We start from the raw sequence: 22,199 nt of genomic DNA, 5'->3' as shown, positions 1-22,199 counted from the left end.
ACAGAAACTCTTACATAGGAACTCTTACACAGAAACTCTTACACAGAAACTGACACAGAAACTTACACAGAAACTCTTACTCAGAAACTGACACAGAAACTGACACAGAAACTTACACAGAAACTCTTACACAGAAAATCTTACTCAGAAACTGACACAGAAACTCTGACACACAAACTCTTACACAGAAACTTACACAGAAACTCTTACACAGAAACTGACACAGAAACTCTTACACAGAAACTGACACAGAAACTCTTACACAGAAACTCTTACACAGAAACTGACACAGAAACTCTTACACAGAAACTTACACAGAAACTCTTACACAGAAACTCTTATTCAGAAACTGACACAGAAACTCTGACACAGAAACTGACACACAAACTCTGACACACAAACTCTTACACAGAAACTTACACAGAAACTCTTACACAGAAACTGACACACAAACTCTGACACAGAAACTCTTACACAGAAACTCTTACACAGAAACTGACACAGAAACTCTTACACAGAAACTCTTACTCAGAAACTGACACATAAACTCTTACACAGAAACTCTTACACAGAAACTCTTACTCAGAAACTGACACAGAAACTCTGACACAGAAAGGTAAAGTTTACCCAGTGTAAAGAATTGGGGAAAATTATGATTAAAAAAACAAGAAAACACAGAGTTGATTAAAGGAAAATTCCTGGCGAAACGATGATGTGAATTTGCCTATCAGTGGAAAACTAGCATTTTACATCTGTGATTAGAGAAAACAATGGGGCTATAGAGGTGTAACTTCCAAGTGGAGAGATAAGGAAATGGACATGAATCTGCCATAAAACAACTCCACGGAGTGAAGTGTGACTGTAGAACCCTAAACAGAGAGAGAGACAGAGACAGAGAGAGACAGAGAGAGAGCCAGAGAGAGAGAGAGAGAGAGACAGAGCCAAAGAGAGGGAGAGAGACAGAGACAGAAACAGAGAGAGAGAGAGAGAGAGAGAGAGAGAGAGAGAGACAGAGACAGGGAGAGAGACAGAGACAGAGACAGGGAGAGAGAGACAGACAGAGAGACAGACAGAGAGAGGCAGAGAGCCAGAGACACAGTCAGAGAGAGACAGAGACAGAGAAAGGGAGAGAGAGATAGAAACAGAAACAGACAGACAGAGAGAGAGAGAGAGCCAGAGGGAGAGACAGAGAGAGACAATGAGAGAGAGAGACAGAGAGAGAGAGAGCCAGAGAGAGAGACGGAGACAGAAACAGACAGAGACAGAGAGACAGAGAGAGAGACAGAGAGAGACAGAGAGCCAGAGACAGAGACACAGACAGAGAGAGACAGAGAGAAAGGGAGATAGAAACAGAAACAGACAGACAGAGAGAGAGAGACAGAGGGAGAGACAGAGAGAGACAATGAGAGAGAGAGACAGAGAGAGAGAGAGAGGAAGAGAGAGAGACAGAGACCCAGAGAGAGAGAGAGAGAGATGGAGACAGAAACAGACAGACAGAGAGTGAGAGAGAGAGACAGAGACAGCGAGCGAGAGAGAGAGACAGGGAGAGCCACCGACAGAGAGACAGACAAAGACAGAGAGAGAGAGAGCGCTAACATCAGAACTGTTGCCAGTTGCAGATATAGAAAGCAATCTAACTAAAAAGAAATAGAGCTGTTTTGGGCAAGATTAGATGGGTCATTCCCAGCACTGGTAGTGCCTGGAACAACCCCGCTATCTAATGGGACTCTGTTTTTGGTGCCCCTGTGGGGAACACCACCCCGAGGCTGTACATCATAATTTCCTGCACTGAGGGAGCTCCGGTGAGTGGAGCACCACCCCCCCCCCCCCCCCCCACTCCATGCAGGGAGATCGGGATGCCCCCTCGATGCAACGCCCGGACCCTCCACTCCCCTATAAGGGTCATTTGGCCCCCAACACCCCGCCTCACACAGTAGGGCACTCACAGGCATACAAAATAAGACAAGGGCTGGAGGGGTTATGAGCACAGGATGAGAAAGTAAGATAAGGTTATCTGACATGATCCTTAGTAAGCTGAATGAAGATGGAACAGACGAAGGGAAAGAAACCAATGTGTTTAGTTCAAAGAGATTAATAAGGCGGTATGGTGGCACAGTGGTTAGCATTGCTGCCTTACACTGCCTTATATCCAGGTTCGATTCTGACTCTGGGTCGCTGTCTGTATGGGGTTTTCTTTTGAAAAATATTTTTATTCAAATTCTAACAGGAAACAATGAAGAACGCAACAAAGGAAAACCTAAATCATGTGCAAACTCAGTACATATCTACAGAAAAGCACAAGAAGGAAATAACAATTCTGAATACCATTATCCAGCAGACGGCAGCATGGAGATTGTACCTAGTTTGGGTTATACTCTGGAGAATTATGTAGTTATGATTGGTTAATAAGCACTTAGGGCTGTGTCATAATATCCACACTGCATCGAGTTGCAGTCGATGTTAGACCAACACAGATAACACATCAGGCTGGATTCTCTGGTCACCCAGCTACATGTCTCTCAGCAGCTCGCTGTTCACTGGCGGAAGCATTCTATACTCCCGCTGCTTGTCAATGGAATTTCCCATTGACGCCACCCCACTCCGCCAGGAAAAGGGAATCGCAACAGTCGGAGAATTCCGGCATTAATATTAAACCACTCAAGCCTCCAGACGTCTTTGTGAGACACAGAACAAACCCAGACAACATACGTGGACTTTCGAAAGGTATCTGATAAAGCACCACCAACGTCCTGCCAGCCCAACCCCAGCTCTCATGTAGCCGATCAAAAGTTTTCAAGATCACAATTGGCCCTTGCTATTGAGCTAACTGGTATCATTTTAAAGGATGATGTGGAGATGCCGGCGTTGGACTGGGGTGAGCACAGTAAGAAGTCTTACAACACCAGGTTAAAGTCCAACAGGTTTGTTTCAAACACGGGCTTTCGGAGCGCAGCTCCTTCCGGCTCCGAAAGCTCGTGTTTGAAACAAACCTGTTGGACTTTAACCTGGTGTTGTAAGACTTCTTACCATTTTAAAGGAGGCAGCAGAACCGGTTAACAAAACATTTAATAAAGCAGATGGGACCCAGAACAGGCATAGAATACAAAAGCCGAGAGGTTTTGCTGGACCGAAATAAACCACTAGTTGAGCCCCAATTCGAATATTGTGTCCAATTGTCTGCAACTCACAGAAAGGGCATGAAGACTTTGAAGAGGGTGTAGAAGAAATTTACCAGAATGGATCCAGAGATGAGAGATTACAGTTACGTGGAGAGACTGGAGAAGCTGGACCTCTCCTTACAGCAAAGAAATCTAACAGATTTGATTGATGTGTTCAAAAACATGAAGAGTTTAGAATAGAGAGGATCGGTTACAAATGACTAATGGTATGGAGATGATGGCTGAATGGTCCGTCTCTGTGTGGGACCCGATGTGTGGTCCTTCAATCATAGGGTATAGATTTCAGCTGATTGGCAGAAGAACCAGAGGTGGCATAAGAAAAACTTTTTCATCAATGAGTGGTTAAGATCTGGAATACACTTCTGAACAGGGCGGTGGGTATATGTTGATGTAATAGTAACCTTCAAAAAATAACCGTCCAAGTGTCTGAAAGGGGAAATAATTGCAGTGATATGGGGGAAAAAGTAGGGGAGTGAGATTAACTGGCTTGCCCTTTGAAAGAGCCAGGTCAGACTCAGTGGGCCAAATGGCCTTCTTCTCTACAATCCTATGTAAAGATGAGTCCAGAGTAAATGTAAACAGAGACAAGCCAGGGCTTGCTGTCTGAAAAAATGGGCTGTGATCTAAAAATGTTAAACAGAAGGTTGTAAAGTGCCACATTGAAAGATGAGATGCTGCTCAGGAAGTTAGAGTGGGAGAGGGATGGACAATGAAAACGTCAAGCAGCCAGAAGCTAAGGGTCAAATGGTGTTTGGTCTCCGTGATATATTATCCATACCCACATGTTCTTTCAAAATCTCCAGTAATTTGCAAAGAGACACAGTTTTTTTAGAGGCACCTCTGGTCGGCATTGAATCCTTTTAGGCTTAACATTACTGCTGCCATCTGTGAGCACATGGGGGTGCTATTGTTGCAGTATTTAGTCAGTCAACTTCATAAAACTATTTCAGAGCGCGCAAACAATGATTCTACTGAAATCTATGACAGCAAAGGGCTATGCAGTCGGCCTGTTGCATCTAATGCAAATTTACTCGTGACTTAAGATAAACAGGAAAACTGCTGTCACAAGCTAAATGGTATCAGACTGAGCTCTGCTTTGAGAATGACTTTCCTCATCGGATCAACCCTCTGTGACCACTTAACTATAACATCATTTGCATTCCTGAACTGTGACATCCTCAGCCTTGTTTAGAAGGTGAAATCATTCTAAAGTTGCATGTTGTACTTGACAAGCCACTTTATGAAAAACCTTTATGAAAAGTTGCTTTGTAATGTATTTGCTCTTGGCAGGTGAACAGCATTGGCATTTACTATCTTTCTGTAGTTCCCCTGAGGGCATTGGGAGTCAATTGCATTGGGTGGGGCTGACAAGCAGGTTCCCTTTCCTTTTAAAAAAAAATTTAGATTACCCAATTATTTTGTTTTTCCAATTAAGGGGCAATTCAGCGTAGCCAATACACCTACCCTGCACATCTTTCCATGCAGACACGGGGAGAATGTGCAAACTCCACACAGACAGTGACCCAGAGCCGGGATTGAACACAAGTCCTTGGCGCCGTGAGGCAGCAGTGCTAACCACTGCACCACCATGCTACCCTTTGGGTTCTCTTTCCTGAAGGATATTCTTGAAATTGGTGAGTTTTTAGAACAAAACTGCAACTCTCAAGGTTAATAAAAGCAAAATACAGCGAATGCTGGAAATCGGAAATAAAAACAGAAAATGCTGGAAAAACCCAGCAGGTCGGGCAGGAGAGAGGGAAACAGAGTTAACATTTCGAGTCTGTGACTCTTCCGCAGAACTCGGAAGGTTTTTATCTTCCCCTCGGTGGCATCAGATGTGTCAATTCAGTTTTACAATTTACAAGGGCGGGAGTTGAACTCAGGGCCGAATCGATGTTAAAGTTGAAATTGCATTGCGGTAGAACGTGTATGCTTTACGTTGGAAATTACACACAATTATGCCTCAATTGGGGAAGAATGAGGGAATCATTGCAAGAGAATATAAACCAGTTCACTCTTGATGTTGGGAAGGAGCCGGGAGTTTCTGTGACTTTACTGTCTTGGAAATCCAAGGAAGAATTTGGTTCAAACTACCCCAGAGATGAAAATGTGGAGGTTGCTACCATGGGGAATTGAGGCTAGTAGGATAGATACATTTAAGGGGAGCCTCGATCAGTGTATGTACAAGCAGGGAATAGAGAATTATGAACAAAAGTTGAAGCCCAGGAATAAAAGGGAAAATACAGTGAGTTCCACAACATTATAAACACCACTGCTCTTCTTGAAATAAAAGATCTAAATTAATCACCTAGACTTGGGTGTGCAGGATACAATTCCAAACTTGTAGATGGCGCAACGTGGAAGCATTCTAAACTGTGAGGAAGATAGTGAAGGACTCAAAAGGACATAGGTGGCAGATGAAATTTAACAGAGAAATTGTGAAGTGATTACATTTTGGGAGGAAGAACAAGGAGAGGCAATAGAAAATAAAGGATACAATTCCAAAGAGGGTGCAGGTGCAAAAGGACCTGGGCACCACGTTAGCACAGTTGTTAGCACAGTTCCAGGGTCCCAGGTTCGATTCCCGGCTTGGATCACTGTCTGTGCGGAGTCTGCACGTTCTCCCCGTGTCTGCATGGGTTTCCTCCGGGTGCTCCGGTTTCCTCCCACAGTCCAAAGATGTGCAGGTTTGGTGGATTGGCCGTGCCCTTAGTGTCTAAAAAAGGTTAGGTGGGGTTATTGGGTTACGGGGATAAGTTGGAAGTGTGGGCTTGGTGGGGTGCTCTTTCCAAGGGCCAGTGCAGACTTGATGGGCCGAATGGCCTCCTTCTGCACTGTAAATTCTATGAAAGAAACATACCTTAGGGGACAGGCTAACTTCAGACTCATTCTTCCTTAACATACAATTAGTGGAATTAACAATCAGAACTGAAAGATGACTGTGCATTGAGATGGAGCACCACAATTTACTTAGCTATAAGTATTCCCACGGAAATCAAGAGTTTGTGTGGCGTAAGTTTCACCTCCAAAGCCAAAAAAGGTATTTTATTCCATGCTTTCACTACATGGATACTTTTGCACTGCTCGCAAGGAACCTCACCTATTGGCTGCACATAATCGGAAAATCATGGGCACTTTGCAATGAATCTATGATTCATGGGGAATGGAAGACATGGTCGGTGATACTTTCAATTTAATTGTTCTTTTCTACAAACACAGAATGGTTCTAGCACAGGAGGCCATTTGGCCCATATGGTTATGCTGAATCTGTGCAAGAGCAATTCACGAATCCCACTCCCCTGGCTTTCCCCCCCATTACCCTGCAACATTTTGTTTCCTTTCAATCTGTTTGAGCTTGGCTTTGTTATATTATTGTATGTATTTTTCTTTTGTAATATTGTATAATTATATAAAGATGTGTTTTATAATATACAATTCTATATGTATTTTTGTTTTGTCTCATATTGATGCTGATTACTACATATGAGATTGGGGAAATTAGGAAGATTACTCTATATATTACAAATAGTGTTGAGTTCTGAAGTAGAAAGTGTCCTGTGTGTTTCTGATTGCTTATTCACCTGGTTCTATCAGGCACATAGCATCAAAATTATCCCTCAGAGATGGAACTTGAGATTCTGAAATTGGTTGGCCTGTTTCGAGAGAGTGGCTGGCCCCCTGTCTTTACAGAAATGTTTTGCTCAGTTTTTCTGAGCTTGGTTTGGGGAGGCTGGTGTTTAATCATACTGGCTGATTTAAGATGCTTGGACTAACATTCTGTTGCAGATCTACCAGATGGCCAGAGTTTGAAGGGGCAAGGTGTCTCACAAAATGAGACACCTGCCCGCGACTCACCCACAGGCCCCTGCTATAGGCCACCAAAGTGTGGGAACAATAAGGAGGAGCAAATCTGCAGGGAAATTTAAGAGAAGTGCAAAACGATAGAGTAATTTTAATGGAGGGTTTTAATTGTTCTCATATATATTGGGATAGTAGTATAAAGGCAGGGTGGAGGGGAAGAGTTTCTGAATGTGTTCAGGAGAGTTTTCTGGATTAGTATGCATTTGGTCCTGGACGAAAGAGGAAGGTGACATCACTGGATCTAGGGAATGAGGGAGGTCAAGATGATTAAATGTCAGTCTGAGAACATTTAAGAAACAGTGATCATTATATCAAAAATATTGGTTAGCTATGGAAAAGGACAAGGAGTTATTCAGAGTAAAAATACTTAAATGGAGAGGGTCAATTTCAGTGGGGTGAGAATCGACCTGACCCAGGAAAATTAGAATCAAAGATTGTCAAACAGAACTACTACTGAACAATAGACTGCCTTCAAAGAGGAGGTGGTTCGTGTACAGTCAAGATACATGCCCATGAGGAGGAACGACAGGGAGGGTAACTCAATCTAGAGTTCCCTGGATGGCTAAAGAAATAGAAGTTAAAGGATGCATACGAAAAATGTCAGGTTGATAATACAAGTGAGAACCAGGCTGAATAGAGGAAATTCAGAGGGGACCTGGAAAGGGAAATAGGAGTAGCAAAGAGTGAGTATGAGAAGAAGCTGCCAATCCTCCTTTGATACAGGTGTGGTGCCAGAGCACTGAAAAATTGCAAATGTTGCATCCTTATTCAAAAAAGGGCTGAAGGATAAACCCAACAATTGCAAGTCAGTCAGTTTAAATTGGGTAGTGGGAAAGTTTTTAGAAACAACAATCTGGGTCAAAATTAATCGTTGCTTGTACAAAAGTGGACAAATTCAGGAAAGCCAGGGTAGCTTTGTGAAGGACAAACCTAACAGATTTCTGGAAAGGTACCAGAGAGGGTTGATGAGGGTAATGCAGTTATGACATGGTGTAACTTGTTAGCAAAGTTGAAGTCCAGGGAATAAAAAGAACAGGGGAATTGTGGAGACAAAGCTGGCTCAGTGACAGGGAACATTACTGGTAGCCGTTGCTTCTCAGACCAGAAGATGTACAGTGGGGGTTTCCAAGGGGTCGGTACTAGGACCACTACTTTTCTGTATTATCTAAAATAATGGCATAGACTTTGGTGCACAAGGTACAATTTCATAAGCCGCTGATGATACAGAAGTTGCAAGTATTGTGAACTATTAACAGGATAGTGATAAATTTCAAGAGGAGTGACTCAGGCCGGTGGGTGGATATGTGGCAAATGAAGCTTAACACAGGGAAGTGTGAGGTGGTAAGTTTTGGTAGGAATGACTGGATAAAGCAATATGAAATAAAAATTGCAATTCTAAAGTGGGTGCAGGAATTGCAAGATCTGGGGGTAGATGTGAAGGCAGCAGAGAACATCGAGAAGGTGGTTAATGAGGCATAAGGAATGCTGGATTTAAAACAGAAGTGGTTATGAACTGGCACACAATGTGAAATGAAAATTGCTTATTGTCACAAGTAGGCTTTAAATGAAGTTACTGTGAAAAGCCCCTAGTCACCACATTCCGGTGCCTGTTCGGGGAGGCTGGTACAGGAATTGAACCATGCTGCTGGCCTGCTTTGGTCTACTTTCAAAGACAGTGATTTAGCCCTGTGCTAAACAGCCCCTGTATTGCCCTCTCATATCTGAGAGTGCAGTGGAGGCCAATTCAAACATGCCTTTCAAATGGGATTTGAATAAGTTACCTGCAGAGAAAAAATGCAGGGGTATGGAGAAAAGACAAAGTAGTGGGATTAGCGAAACTGCTGTGCAGAGACCTGGCTCTGACATGCTGGGCCATTCTATGTTTCTATTCTATGATAAATATAATATAGTGGATATAAAATATTTGCATTTCTGAAAGGTTTTTGATGAGGCACTGGTGAAGGTCTTAAGGATTTGAAAGGGTTTGGTGAAAGATGTTTCCACTTTGACGTGAGACGAGTACCTGAATCTATAAATATTAAACAGCTACTAATAAATCCAATCGGGAATTTAGCAAAAACTTCTTTAGCCAGGGATTGATGTGAAACTCGCTACCAGAAGGAGTAAATGAGGCCAACAGTGTAGGTGCATTTAAGAGAAAGCCAGATAGACACATGTATGAGTATAGATCTAAATGGCCTGTTTCTGTGCTGTAAGTACTTGATAACACAATAATAACCTCGCTTTTTTGCCTGACCTTACTGTCGGACAAAATGGAAATCCCCCATTTCTAGGAATATATTGACTCTTTTACAATGGTTTTCTCCCATAGTCAAAGCCCGATACACGTCTTTTGAAAGAATGTTCAAATGGAATGTTTCAACTCAATTTTAACATAAAAATAGCTAGACAGACTAGAGAGTAAGTGACACAGGAAATTTGAGTGTTCTTGTCACAACATATTTTAAAAGTTTTGATGTGCAAGTGGATGAAGCAACACAATCCCCTTCCCAGTGAGAAATGTTTGTGCAAACTATGGGCAAGGAATGATTTTGTTTTCCCTTCATCTGTATTTGATGACTATGAAGCACAGCAATTGCATCAGTGATTTGGAAAATGGATCAGTTGACGGCGTTTTGCTGAATTCTAATGCTGCATTGGCTGGAGACAATGGCATCAAGCCCAGCTTGAAAGGCTGTCAAGTGTTAAGCATGCTGTATGTTTTGGGTGTTACTTGCCCTGTTATGCATGCAATGCAGCCAAAGTAAAGATATGGCAGCAAGATTCGGAGCATTCTTGAATTGCCAATCATTGCCAGTTTAATAAGAGCACAAATTATAGATCTTGCTTCATTTTGGAGAGTGTGAATTCCAGGAATTTTATAAGCCACTTGAAAATGAGACAACCGAGTCACTAAGATGTTCTATTTTGACTTCCTTCCCCCCAGTGTGGGTTTCTCAGGAAGAGGAACGTCAGTCCCTCTGTGTGCAATTATCATGGTGGCCAAAGAGAAGATGATGGATAAAAGGAGAATGAGGCAACATCTTACAGCATTTCTGCACCCCACAAGCAACACAGAGCCTATGAAGAACAAGTGAGAAGCTGTGAATTGGAAGACCAATAACCAAGATATCTGTGCTCCTCCAGTTCTGCCTCTTGCACATTCACTCATTTAGTTTTTCCATGATTGGTAACTATGTTTTCAGCTACATGGACCTGAAACTCTGGGGTTTCCTCCTTAAAGTTCCCCCTCTCCCTCTCTTCCTTTAAAACGTAGCTTTTTGATCAAGCTTTTGGTCACATGTCCTCATATCTCATGAAGTTCGGTGTCAACCTTCACTTGATCGCTCCTGTGAAATACTATGGCGGGTTTTATCATGTTAAAAGTGCTCTGTAAGTTGTTGTTACTGAGGCTGTCAGGAGCTATAGTAGCTATTGCATGAACACTTGCAGCCACAGTCAATTTGACTGCACAGCTCTACAGATGCTACAGAGGTTCTGGGTGCACTCAACTTTTATTTCAATGGGTCATTTCAGACAGCTGCAGAGGGATAATATCTGTATAATATCATCCATAATACTTGCACACATACTGGTTATTCATTATTAGGAGACATTGGAGATAACAGCAAGCAGAGGAGTACCAGACACACAGGGTTAAAACATCAGACAAAGAGGAATAAAGGGAAAATCTACCATTGGAGCAAACACAGACTGTAAATATGATTTATATTGTTTTAATGCTAACATGCTGCAGAATGTTATATTTATTCCACAAAACTGAACACAATTTGCCTAATCATTGAACAACAAAGATAATTGTTATTACTGAAATATCTGAAAATTTAATTGACAATAAAAAAATCTACCCAATTTTCCTGTCATACAGCCATTACCAATGACACTCTGTAACTTGAGGCAATCATATGTGAAGCACAAATATCTTGTTAAGGCACAGAGCCAGGGAAGAGCGATGGATTGTACAAATAAGAGGTATTAATAGGAAAGAGGAGGCATCCAACTGTATGGAAATGTTTACTGGTTGGTATTTGATTTCCAGATCGAAGAACAAAAACCCATGGGCCACATTTATTAGATTATTGATGGCAGAGGTACTGACAAAAATAGGCCTGGTATAGGCCATGAAGTCCATGCTGATTCCTCCGCCATACAGACTGATATAAAGACCAAGACTAAATCCAACAGCATCAAGAGGCAGGGCAACATCAGCACATCTGATTTCTACCGTGTCAGGAAACCTGCCAATGCTCTGCAAAGGACTCTCTTCAAGGACGGAGGAAGTGGAGTGGGCTTGTCACAGTGGATGAGATTTTGCGCTGCACTGTTGTGCTTATGCTGACAAAAGACAGAATAGTCCCACCCATTAACAGGAGAAAGCATGGCTTGGAAATTCTGAACATTTGAATTGGACAAGAATATACCTGTGGAGTACTGGGAATATCAATTTATCTGCAGGATCCCGGACTTTCCCATAGGTTTGCAAATATTGGCAGCACTCTTCCTAATTAAACAGGGAACAGCATAACTAATATAATAACTAATTACTAAAAGTATCAACAACTAATAGTAATGCAAAATTAATTCAGAAAATGGAATTGCCTTTATATAGTTATATAGTTAGAGAAGAAGGTTAAGAGGTGACTTAATTGAGGCATACAAGATGATCAGAGGATTAGATAGGGTGGACAGTGAGAGCTTTTTTCCTCGGATGGTGATGTCTAGCACGAGGGGACATAGCTTTAAATTGAGGGGAGATAGATATAGGACAGATGTCAGAGGTAGGTTCTTTACTCAGAGAGTAGTAAGGGCGTGGAATGCCCTGCCTGCAACAGTAGTGGACTCGCCAACACTAAACGCATTCAAATGGTCATTGGATAGACATATGGACGATAAGGGAATAGTGTAGATGGGCTTTAGAGGGGTTTCACAGGTCGGCGCAACATCGAGGGCCGAAGGGCCTGTACTGTGCTGTAATGTTCTATGTTCTATATAGTGGCTTTCAACCGCATGACAAAGTATTTTACAGTCAATCAGGTCATTTTAAACCTGAGTTCGAATTTGGAAAACACAAAAAGTAAATTTGGACACAGCAAGGTCCCCCCAACAGAAACACGATGATGAGTTAATGGACGCGATTTAGCGGCCTCGCCACACCCGACTTGGTGACGCGACGAGACCGCTGAATCTCGCCAATAAAGATCTCTCAGGTTTGGCGACGTTTGAAACATCGCGTGAGATTACATCGCTGTCTGTATCTCTCCCTCACTGGGCATGAGCCGGAGCAGTTCTCCGGAATTGCCCGGTGCTAGGGACTCACTATCCACGAAGGTGGAGAAAGGGCACCTCGGGGGGGGGGGGGGGGGGGGGGGGATCTCCCCCAGGCTATTGGAGAACCCCGGGCTGTCAGGAACAGGGCAGGGTGGTACCCTGGCTCTCACTCTGGCACCTGGGCACTGACACCCGGGCACCACCAGTGGAGTCAGTGCGGCACAGTCAGAGTGCTAGGCTGTCAGTGGCAAGGTGCCCGAGAGCCAGGTTGGCACTGCCAGGGATCGGGCCTGAGGGAGGGGCATTGCCAAGTTGGGGGGGGGGGTCAGGGAGCTCCCCAGGGACGGTTGGGGGGGGGGGGGGGTGAGAGGGGAGTCACAAATGGGGGTGGGGTCCTGAAAGGGTGAGGGGAGGACAATTAGAACTGTCGGACAAAATGGCACTCAGATCTGCGCGGAGCCTTTCCTGCTGGCATGCATCAGCTCGACGGAGAGAATCTCGCCGAGGTAAAACAACCTGGCAAAGTACTGCAGAATAGCAGGATGTTTCTCTGCACTGCAGCGGTTTCCCTTTCACAATTCTGCCTGATCCCATTATTATTTTCCAAGTAACCTGTAAAAGCCTCCTTAAGAATGATTCTAGCAATTTCCCTGTGAGATGTTAGGCTAACTGGCCTATTGTTTCCCGTTTTCTATCTCCCTACTACCCTGTAGAATCTCTACAGTGTAGACCATTCGGCCCATTGAGTCTGCACCAACCCTCTGAAAGAGCACCCTACCTAGAGAATTGAAATGCTACATTTGCCTTCCTTCCAATCTGCAGGAATCCTTCCAGAATCTAAAGATTTTTAACCATGCAACCAATGCTTCTACTATTTGTGCAGCCACTTCTTTTATAACCAGAAGACATAGGTCACCTGGTCCTGGGGACTTGGCAGTCCTTTGGTCGAATAGTTTTCGCAGTGCCTTTTTCCGAGAGAAGGTGATTCTTTTTTAAGGTCCTCCATCCCTTTCACCTCTTAATTTCCAAGTACATTTGGAAAAATTTCTACAGTGACGACAGAAAATACCTGTTTAATGCCTCCACCACTTTCATATTTTTCATTCTCAATTTCCCCGGCTCATTTTCAAACTCTTACTGTCTGTTACTTTGTGTTTTGTAAATTTAGAGTATCCAATCCTTTTTTCCAATTAAGGGGCAATTTAGCGTGGCCAATCCACCTACCCTGCATATTGGGGGTTGTGGGGGTGAAACCCACGCAGACACGGGGAGAATGTGCAAACTCCATACGGACAGTGACCCGGGACTGGGATCGAACCTGGGACCTCAGCGCAGTGAGGCAGCATTACTGTCTGTTAATAACTAGCTTTTACTCATACTCAGCTTTTTCCTTCTTTAATGGTTTTAGTAATTCTTTATTGGGTCTTAAAATCTGACTAATCTTCTGATCTACCACTAAGCTTTGGAGATTTGTATAGTGCTTCTTTCAATTTAATACTAGTTTTTCCTTCCTTTTTTAGCCATAGATGATGCATCCTTTACATGTAGCCTTCTTTCTCACAGGGATTATTTTTTCGCTGAGATTGATTAAATATCTACTTAAAAGTCTGCCACTGCATCTCTACCATCTTATCTTTTAACCTTGTTTCCCAGTTCACGTCAGCCAACACTGACTTCATACCCTTATAATGGCCTTCATTTCGCCTTAAAACACTAATCTTGGAACCACGCATCTCCCCTTCGAACTGAATGTGAAATCCTATCATGTTTATGATCGCCATCCCACAGGACTCCTTCAGCATGAAGCTACTGATTGCGCATTCCCTGGTCTTGAATAGCCTGCTCCAGATGCTAACATCTCATGTCATGCTCAGCTCTGGAGCAGAATGTGGCCAGTTTGTGCACCAGATTATGGGTGATATTGGTATAGATATCAATTAGACCCCCAGAACACACTGAGTCTGGGATTATGCCAGCACTTAGTGTCCGAGTCTTCTAGCAAAAAAAGGGTCAAAAATGAAAGTAACCTTTGTCACAACAATACAGAGGAATTTTGATGCATTTGCAGGTAAAATGTATCCTGCTTACCTGATTTGATTTGATTTGATTTGAAAGTAGTCGTTGGTGGGCTTTCTTAACTATAGTATCGGCATGGGGGGACCAGGACAGGTTGTTGGTGATCTGGACACCTAATAACTTGAAGCTCTCGACCCTTTCTACTTCGCTCCCTTTGATGTAGACAGGGGCATGTTCTCTACGCTTCCTGAGGTCAATGACAATCTCCTTCGTTTTGCTGACATTGAGGGAGAGATTATTGTCGTCGCACCAGTTCACCAGATTCTCTATCTCATTCCTGTACTCTGTCTCATCATTGTTTGAAATCCGACCCACTATGGTGGTGTCATCAGCAAATTTGAAAATTGAGTTGGAGGGGAATTTGGCCACAGTCATAGGTGTATAAGGAGTACAGCAGGGGGCTGAGGACACAGCCTTGTGGGGCACCGGTGTTGAGGATGATCGTGGAGGAGGTGTTGTTGCCTATACTTACTGATTGTGGTCTGTGGGTTAGGGAGTTCAGGATCCAGTTGCAGAGGGAGGAGCCAAGGCCCAGGCCACGGAGTTTGGAGATGGGTTTTGTGGGAATAATAGTGTTGAAGGCTGAGCTGTAGTCAATAAATAGGAGTCTGACATAAGTGTCTTTGTTATCTAGGTGTTCCAGGGTAGGGATCAGGGCCATGGAGATGGCGTCTGCGGTGGACCTGTTGCAGCGGTAGGCGAACTGTAGTGGATCAAGGCAATCCGTGAGGCTGGAGTTGATTCGTGCCATGACTAACCTGTCGAAGCACTTCATGATGATGGATGTCAGAGCCACTGGACGATAGTCATTAAGGCACGCGGCTTGGCTTTTCTTTGGTACAGGGATGATGGTCGTCTTCTTGAAGCAGATAGGGACCTCAGATTGTTGTAAAGGGAGGTTGAAGATATCTGCGAATACCGTTGCCAGCTGATCCGCGCAAGATCCGAGTGCTCATCCGGGCCAGTGGCTTTCCGTGGGTTGACCTTCGAGAAGGCTGCTCTGACGTCGGCAATGATGATCTCAGATACAAGTTCATCCGCGGCTTCCAGGGTAGAGGGCGTGCTCTCGCTGACCTCTTGCTCAAAGCGGGCATGGAATGCATTGAACTCGTCAGGGAGGGGTGCGTTGGAGCCGGCGATTTTACATGCCTTCACCTTGTAGCCTGTTATGTCTTGCAGACCTTGCCATAGTCGGCGGGGGTCCGTGTGGCTAGCCTAGGGACACGAGCTTGGTACTGTCTTTTGGCATCTTTGATGGATTTCCTTAGATCATATCTGGCTTTCTTGTACAGGTCAGGGTCGCCTGACTTATTGAAAAATTTAATGTAGAGTACCTAATTATTTTTTTTCCAATTAAGAGACAATTTAGCGTGGCCAATCCACCTAACCTGCACATCTTTGGGTTGTGGGGATGAAACCCAGGCGGACATGGTGAGAATGTGCAAACTCCACACGGCAGTGACCCAGAGCCGGGATTCGAACCTGGGTTCTCAGCGCCGCAGTCCCAGTGCTAACCACTGCACCACGTGCCGTCTCAGGGTCGCCTGAATTGAATGCTTCAGCAAGCAGTGGATATCCCTGTTCATCCAGGGTTTCCGGTTGGGAAACACGCGGATTTGCTTCTTTGGCACACAGTCTCCTACACACTTACTAATGAAGTCAGTTACTGTCGTGGCGTACTCATTCAGGCTGGCCGCAGAGTTTTTAAATACTGACCAATCCACTGACTCTAAGCAGTCTCGCAGGAGATCATCCGATTCCTCAGACCAACAATGCACAACTTTCTTTGACGGATTCTCCCGCTTCAGTTTTTATTTATAAGCCAGCGGCAGGATCACAGCCTTGTGGTCAGATCTGCCAAAGTGTCGGCGGGCGGTAGAGCGGTAGGCATGTTTGATATTTGTGTAGCAGTGGTCCAGGATGTTTGGGCCTCTGGTGGAACAGGTGACGTGTTGGTGGTAACTTGGTAGTACGCTCTTGAGCTTGGCCTGATTGAAGTCCCCAGCTACAATGAACAAGGCCTCGAGTTGTTTCGTTTCAAGGCTATTTGTGGTGGTGAATATTTCGTCCAGTGCGATTTTCACATTTGCATGGGGTGGGATGTAAACTGCCGTGAGGATAACGGAGCTGAACTCCCGCGGAAGGTAGTAGGGTCGGCATTTTAGCGTCAGGTATTCTAGGTCCGGGGAGCAGAAACTCGCCAGTGTTGCTACATCCAGGCACCAGGAGGTGTTGATTAGGAGGCAGACTCCACCTCCCCTAGCCTTGCCTGAGGCCGCTGTACGGTCCGTTCTGTGGATTGAGAAGCCCTCTGGTTGTAGGGCACAGTCCAGTGAAGCAGGAGTGAGCCATATCTCCGTGAAACAGAGTACACAGCAGTCTCTTTGAAAGGTGAGTCTGGCTTTAAGTTCGTCTGGCTTGTTTATCAGAGATTGGACATTTGCTAGGAGTAAGCTATGCAGAGGGGTTTTGGGGCCGCGTTGTTTCACTCTCCCCTTTAGGCCTGCATGTTCATCATTGAGATGAGATTGAGTTCATCACAGACCTGACTTCATCATTGAGATGACTCTCCCATTCAATTGAGATGTCCTGCGATTATAGAATAGAATAGAATAGAATAGAACAGTACAGCACAGAACAGGCCCTTTGGCCCTTGATGTTGTGCCGAGCAATGATCACCCTACTTAAACCCACGTAACCTGTATACCCTTAACCCAACAATCCCCCCATTAACCTTACACTACGGGCAATTTAGCATGGCCAATCCACCTAACCCGCACATCTTTGGACTGTGGGAGGAAACCGGAGCACCCAGAGGAAACCCACGCACACACAGGGAGGACGTGCAGACTCCACACAGACAGTGACCCAGCCGGGAATCGAACCTGGGACCCTGGAGCTATGAAGCATTGATGCTAACCACCATGCTACCGTGAGGCCCCTATTAGAGCAGAATAAATTGAAATGCTTAAATAAGGGCTCCTCAGGACACGGTGCTAAAGGATGCGATTATTTTTTAAACCAGCTTTTAGCCCTACAAACAATAAGATCTCATTTAATGTCTATTAGTAGATTTTTAGATATGGAAAATAGACGGGGGGGGGGGGGGGGGGGGGGTGGGGAGGGCGGTTAGGAGAAGAGCGAGGTGGAACAATGTACACTCCCCATCGGAAGATATGCGGAGGAATGAGGAAAGGAAGGGAAGAGAGAGCAGGGGACACAGTGGGAGGAGGAGAATAGCAGTACAGGAGGGTGGGGCACCGTGGATGGATTGGTGCCTGAGGCTGCGGGAATCCTATGAGGCTGGAGTTGAGCACAAGCAGATCTTCAGCCCGTGAGGAGGCCCAGCAAAAACACGGTCTGTGCTCCCACCCTTGTAGGACGACCACACCGATGTATGTAGGTGCTGGTTTGCAAGGTCCTCCGCCCAAGTAGTGCTCAGCGAAAACACGGGGCGGGACCTCGGTGTTCATGCTGCGGGGGCTGTCATGATGTGGGGGAGGGGGAATCCGACTCTGGGGGAGGCCTCCACGGTGGCCAGGCCCGCGATCGGGGCCTATCGATTGGTGGGCGGGCTGATCCCGGGCAGGTTGGGCCTATGTTCCTCCACGGCAGGCCCTGTAAGGCTCCGCCATGTTGCCCAGAGGCCTGCGCGGAGAAGGCAACCCATACACGGACCCGCGCTGCCGCCCGTGCTGCCGCCCGTATCGGCAGCTACAGCTGTATGAAGCACTCCAGTGCCATACTGGCCCCCTGTGCGGTGCAGGATCGCTGCTCCAAGGGGTCAGCTGACGCCGTCGTAAAACGCTCTGCCATTTACGACGGCATCAACACTTAGCCCCATTATCGGAGAATCCCGCCCATGGTCCGTGCTCCCACCCTGGAACGGCCAATGGGATCTGATGCCCTCACTGCCAAAAGAAGCCACTGATGTACGAGGTCTTCAGCCCGACTGGGGCTCAGCAAACACACGGTCCACTGGATCCCCCTGCCCTGGAACAAGCACACCTGATGGAAGAAGGAAGGCTTCAACCTTGATGAAGGCAGATATTGATGATTGGGAGAACCAGACCGAGCAGGGCCCTGAACTCGGAGGGGCCCAGCAAACAGGCAGTCCATAGGGCTCTGCTCCCACCTCGGTGTTGAGGTCGCCTTCTTCTTGCCCCTCTCTCCTCACTCGTTCCTTCCCTCACTTCTCCTTCCTCCAGGCAGCTCAGCAGCACTGGGAACACAGCAAACTGAGCAGCAGCCACAGAGAGAGAGAGAGAGAGCAGCAGCAACAACAGAGAGAGAGCGCGCAGCGGCAGAGGGAGAGAGCAGCAGGAACAGAGAGAGAGAGAGCAGCAGCAGCAGAGAGAGAGCAACAGAGACAGAGAGCAGCAGCAGCAACAGAGAGAGCAGCAACAGCAGCAACAGAGAGACAGAGAGCAGCAGCAGCAACAGAGAGAGAGAGCGAGAGCAGCAACAGAGTGAGAGCAGCAGCGGCAACAGAGAGAGAGAGAGCAGCAGCAGCAAGATAGAGACAGCAGCAACAGAGAGAGCAGTAGCAACAGAGAGCGAGAGAGACCAAAACTGCAGTGTTCCAGATGTAGTCTCACCAAAACCCTGTGCAATTGTATCAAGACTTATTTATTCTTACAGTCCAATCCCTTGTAATAAAGGCCAACAGTTCTAAATGCTTGCTGCACCTGCATGCTAACTTTCTGCATTCCTTGTACAAGCGCACCCTCATCTTTTTGAAAAGAAACTTATAAGTTTTACACTTTTAAAAAGTATTCTACTTTTCTATTCTTATGACCAAAGTGAACACCTACACACTTCCCTATAATATACTCTCACTGCTATCTCACTGGCCATTAATTTTACCTGTCCAAATCTCTTTGCAGCCCCCCCCTCCAAATCTCTTTGCAGCACCCCCCAACTCCTCCACAAAGCTTAACTTCCCTAGTTTGATATCATCAGCAAACCTTAATACATTACTCTGTGTCTTTATCTGAATAATTTATAGATTGTAAATAGCTGAGACCTCAGCACTGATCCTTATGGCACTCCACTGTTCACAATCTGCCAACTTGAAAACAAGCCCGTTCATGCCCTCTCTGCTTATACATAAACCAATCCTCTCCACATGCTAAAATAGTACCCCAACTCCGACATGCTTATTATCCTTTTATGTGGCACCTTATCAAATGCCTTGTTGAATTTCAGGTATACAATATCTACTGGCTCCCCCTTATCTACCCTCCCAGTTACATCCTCAAAAAAACCTCCAGTAAATTTATAAAATAGGATTCCCCTTAGTCAAACAATGTTGACTTGTTCTCATCATACTGTGCTTCAAGTGCATAGTTTTTTTTTAGAAATTTTTTATTGAGGCATTTATAATTTTAACATTCTAAACAGAGCAGTCTAACACACACAAAAACCTCACAATAACATACCCAACTTCCCCCACCCTAACCATATATTAAATTCCCAGCCCTTCTTCTTCACTTCCATGCCTCCCCGCTCTCCCTCCCCCCTCGCTCTCACTCCCACCCTCCCCCTCCCCCCCTCCTCCTCCGCCCCTCCCCCCCTCCTCCTCCTCCCCCCTCCTCCTCCTCCGCCCCTCCTCCTCCTCTCGCTCCCCCTCCTCCCCCTTGCCCCCTCCCGCTCCCTCCCCATCCCCCCCCCGCTCCCTCCCCATCCCCCCCCGCTCCCTCCCCATCCCCCCCGTTCTCCCTCCCCATCCCCCCCCATTCTCCCTCCCATCCCCCCCCACCACACCCCCATCCCCCCCCCCACCACACCCCCATCCCCCCCCCCACCACACCCCCATCCCCCCCCACCACACCCCATCCCCCCCCCCACCACACCCCCATCCCCCCCCACCACACCCCCATCCCCCCAACAACCCCCCACTCCCACCCCCCCCACTCCCATCCCCCCCCCCCCCCCTCCCCGCTCCCACCCCCCCCCCCCCCGCTCCCACCCCCCCCTCCCCGCTCCCCCCCCCTCACCGCTCCCCCCCCTCCCCGCTCCCCCCCCCCTCACCGCTCGCCCCCCCCCTCCCCGCTCCCACCCCCCCTCCCCGCTCCCACCCCCCCCTCCCCCTCCCACCCCCCCCCCTCCCCGCTCCCACCCCCCCCTCCCCGCTCCACCCCCCCCTCCCCGCTCCCACCCCCCCCTCCCGCTCCCCCCCCCCCTCCCCCTCCCCACCCCCCTCCCCCTCCCACCCCCCCCCTCCCCGCTCCCACCCCCCCCCTCCCCCTCCCACCCCCCCCCTCCCCCCGCTCCCACCCCCCCCCCCCCCCCGCTCCCACCCCCCCCCCCCCGCTCTCCACCCCCCCCCCCCCCCTCCCCGCTCCCACCCCCCCCTCCCCGCTCCCCCCCCTCCCCGCTCCCACCCCCCCCTCCCCGCTCCCACCCGCCCCCTCCCCGCTCCCACCCCCCCTCCCCGCTCCCACCCCCCCCCCTCCCCGCTCCCACCCCCCCCTCCCCGCTCCCCCCCCCCCCTCCCCCTCCCACCCCCCCTCCCCCTCCCACCCCCCCCCTCCCCGCTCCCACCCCCCCCCTCCCCGCTCCCACCCCCCCCCCCTCCCCGCTCCCCCCCCCCCTCCCCGCTCCCACCCCCCCCCCAACCGCTCCCACCCCCCCCCCCATCGCTCCCACCCCCCCCCCGCTCCCACCCCCCCCCCGCTCCCACCCCCCCCCACCCCCCCCCCCCCCCCCCCCCCCCCCCACCCCCCCACTCGCTCCCACCCCCCCCCACATCCCTCCCACCCCCCACATCCGCTCCCCCCCCCCCCACATCCGCTCCCCCTCCCCCCCACCTCCCTCCCCATCCCCCCCCCCATCCGCTCCCATCCCCCCCATCCGCTCCCCATCCCCCCCACATCCGCTCCCCATCCCCCCCACATCCGCTCCCCATCCCCCCCCCCCAGCTCCCACCCCCCCCCGGCTTCCCCCCCCCCTTCCCCCCCCCCGCTTCCCCCCCCCCCGCCCGCTTCCCCCCCCGCCTCCCCCCCCCCCCCCTCCCTCCCCCCCCCCCCGCTTCCCCCCCCCCCCGCTTCCCCCCCCCCCCCCCCCCCCCGCTTCCTCCCCCCCCCCGCCCGCTTTCCCCCCCCCCCCCCGCTTCCCCCCCCCGCTCCCCTTCCCCCCCCCGCCCCATCCCCCCCCCCCCCCCCGCTCCCCCCCCCCCATCCCCCCCCCCGCTCCCACCCCCCCCTCCCCCCCCCCCTCCACCCCCCCATCCCCCCCCGCTCCCACCCCCCACCCCCCCCCCCCGCTCCCCACCCCCCCCCCCCCCCCCCCCACCCCCCACCCCCCCGCCCCCCACCCCCCCCACCCTCTCCCACCCCCCCCATCCGCTCCCCCCCCCCCTCCCCCCCCCCGCTCCCCCCCCCCCCCCCGCTCCCACCCCCCCATCCCCCCCCGCTCCCACCCCCCCGCATCCCCCCCCCCCACCCCCCGCATCCCCCCCCCCCCCCCCCGCATCCCCCCCCCCCCGCATCCCCCCCCCCCCCCCCCCCGGTCGATGAACTGCTGCCACCTCCAAGCAAACCCCTGAAATGAACCCCTTAAAGCGAACTTAATCTTCTCTAGCCTAAGAAACGCTGCCATGTCAGTGACCCACACCCCCCCGACTTTGGAGGCTCCGAGTCCCTCCATCCCAGCAAAATCCGTCTCCGGGCCACCAGGGAGGTAAAGGCCAAAATGTCGGCCTCTCTTCCCCCCTGAGCTCCCGGATCTGCCGACACTCTGGACTCGGAGTCACCCTCCCTGAAAAGCAGTGTAACATTCCCTCTGCCAATT

The 22,199-nt window shown here is 48.8% G+C and overlaps 1 protein-coding gene across 2 annotated transcripts in view; it reads left to right on the top strand.

Moving 5' to 3' along the window:
• LOC119972863 (septin-7) overlaps positions 1 to 22,199 on the top strand; it is a 224,269-nt gene that overhangs the window by 23,333 nt on the left and 178,737 nt on the right. The gene's annotated exons all lie outside the window — the stretch shown is intronic.

The sequence above is a fragment of the Scyliorhinus canicula genome, chromosome 10 (assembly GCF_902713615.1).
Source record: "Scyliorhinus canicula chromosome 10, sScyCan1.1, whole genome shotgun sequence".
Taxonomy (NCBI): Eukaryota; Metazoa; Chordata; class Chondrichthyes; order Carcharhiniformes; family Scyliorhinidae; genus Scyliorhinus; species Scyliorhinus canicula.
This window is presented reverse-complemented; position numbering and strand designations above follow the sequence as displayed.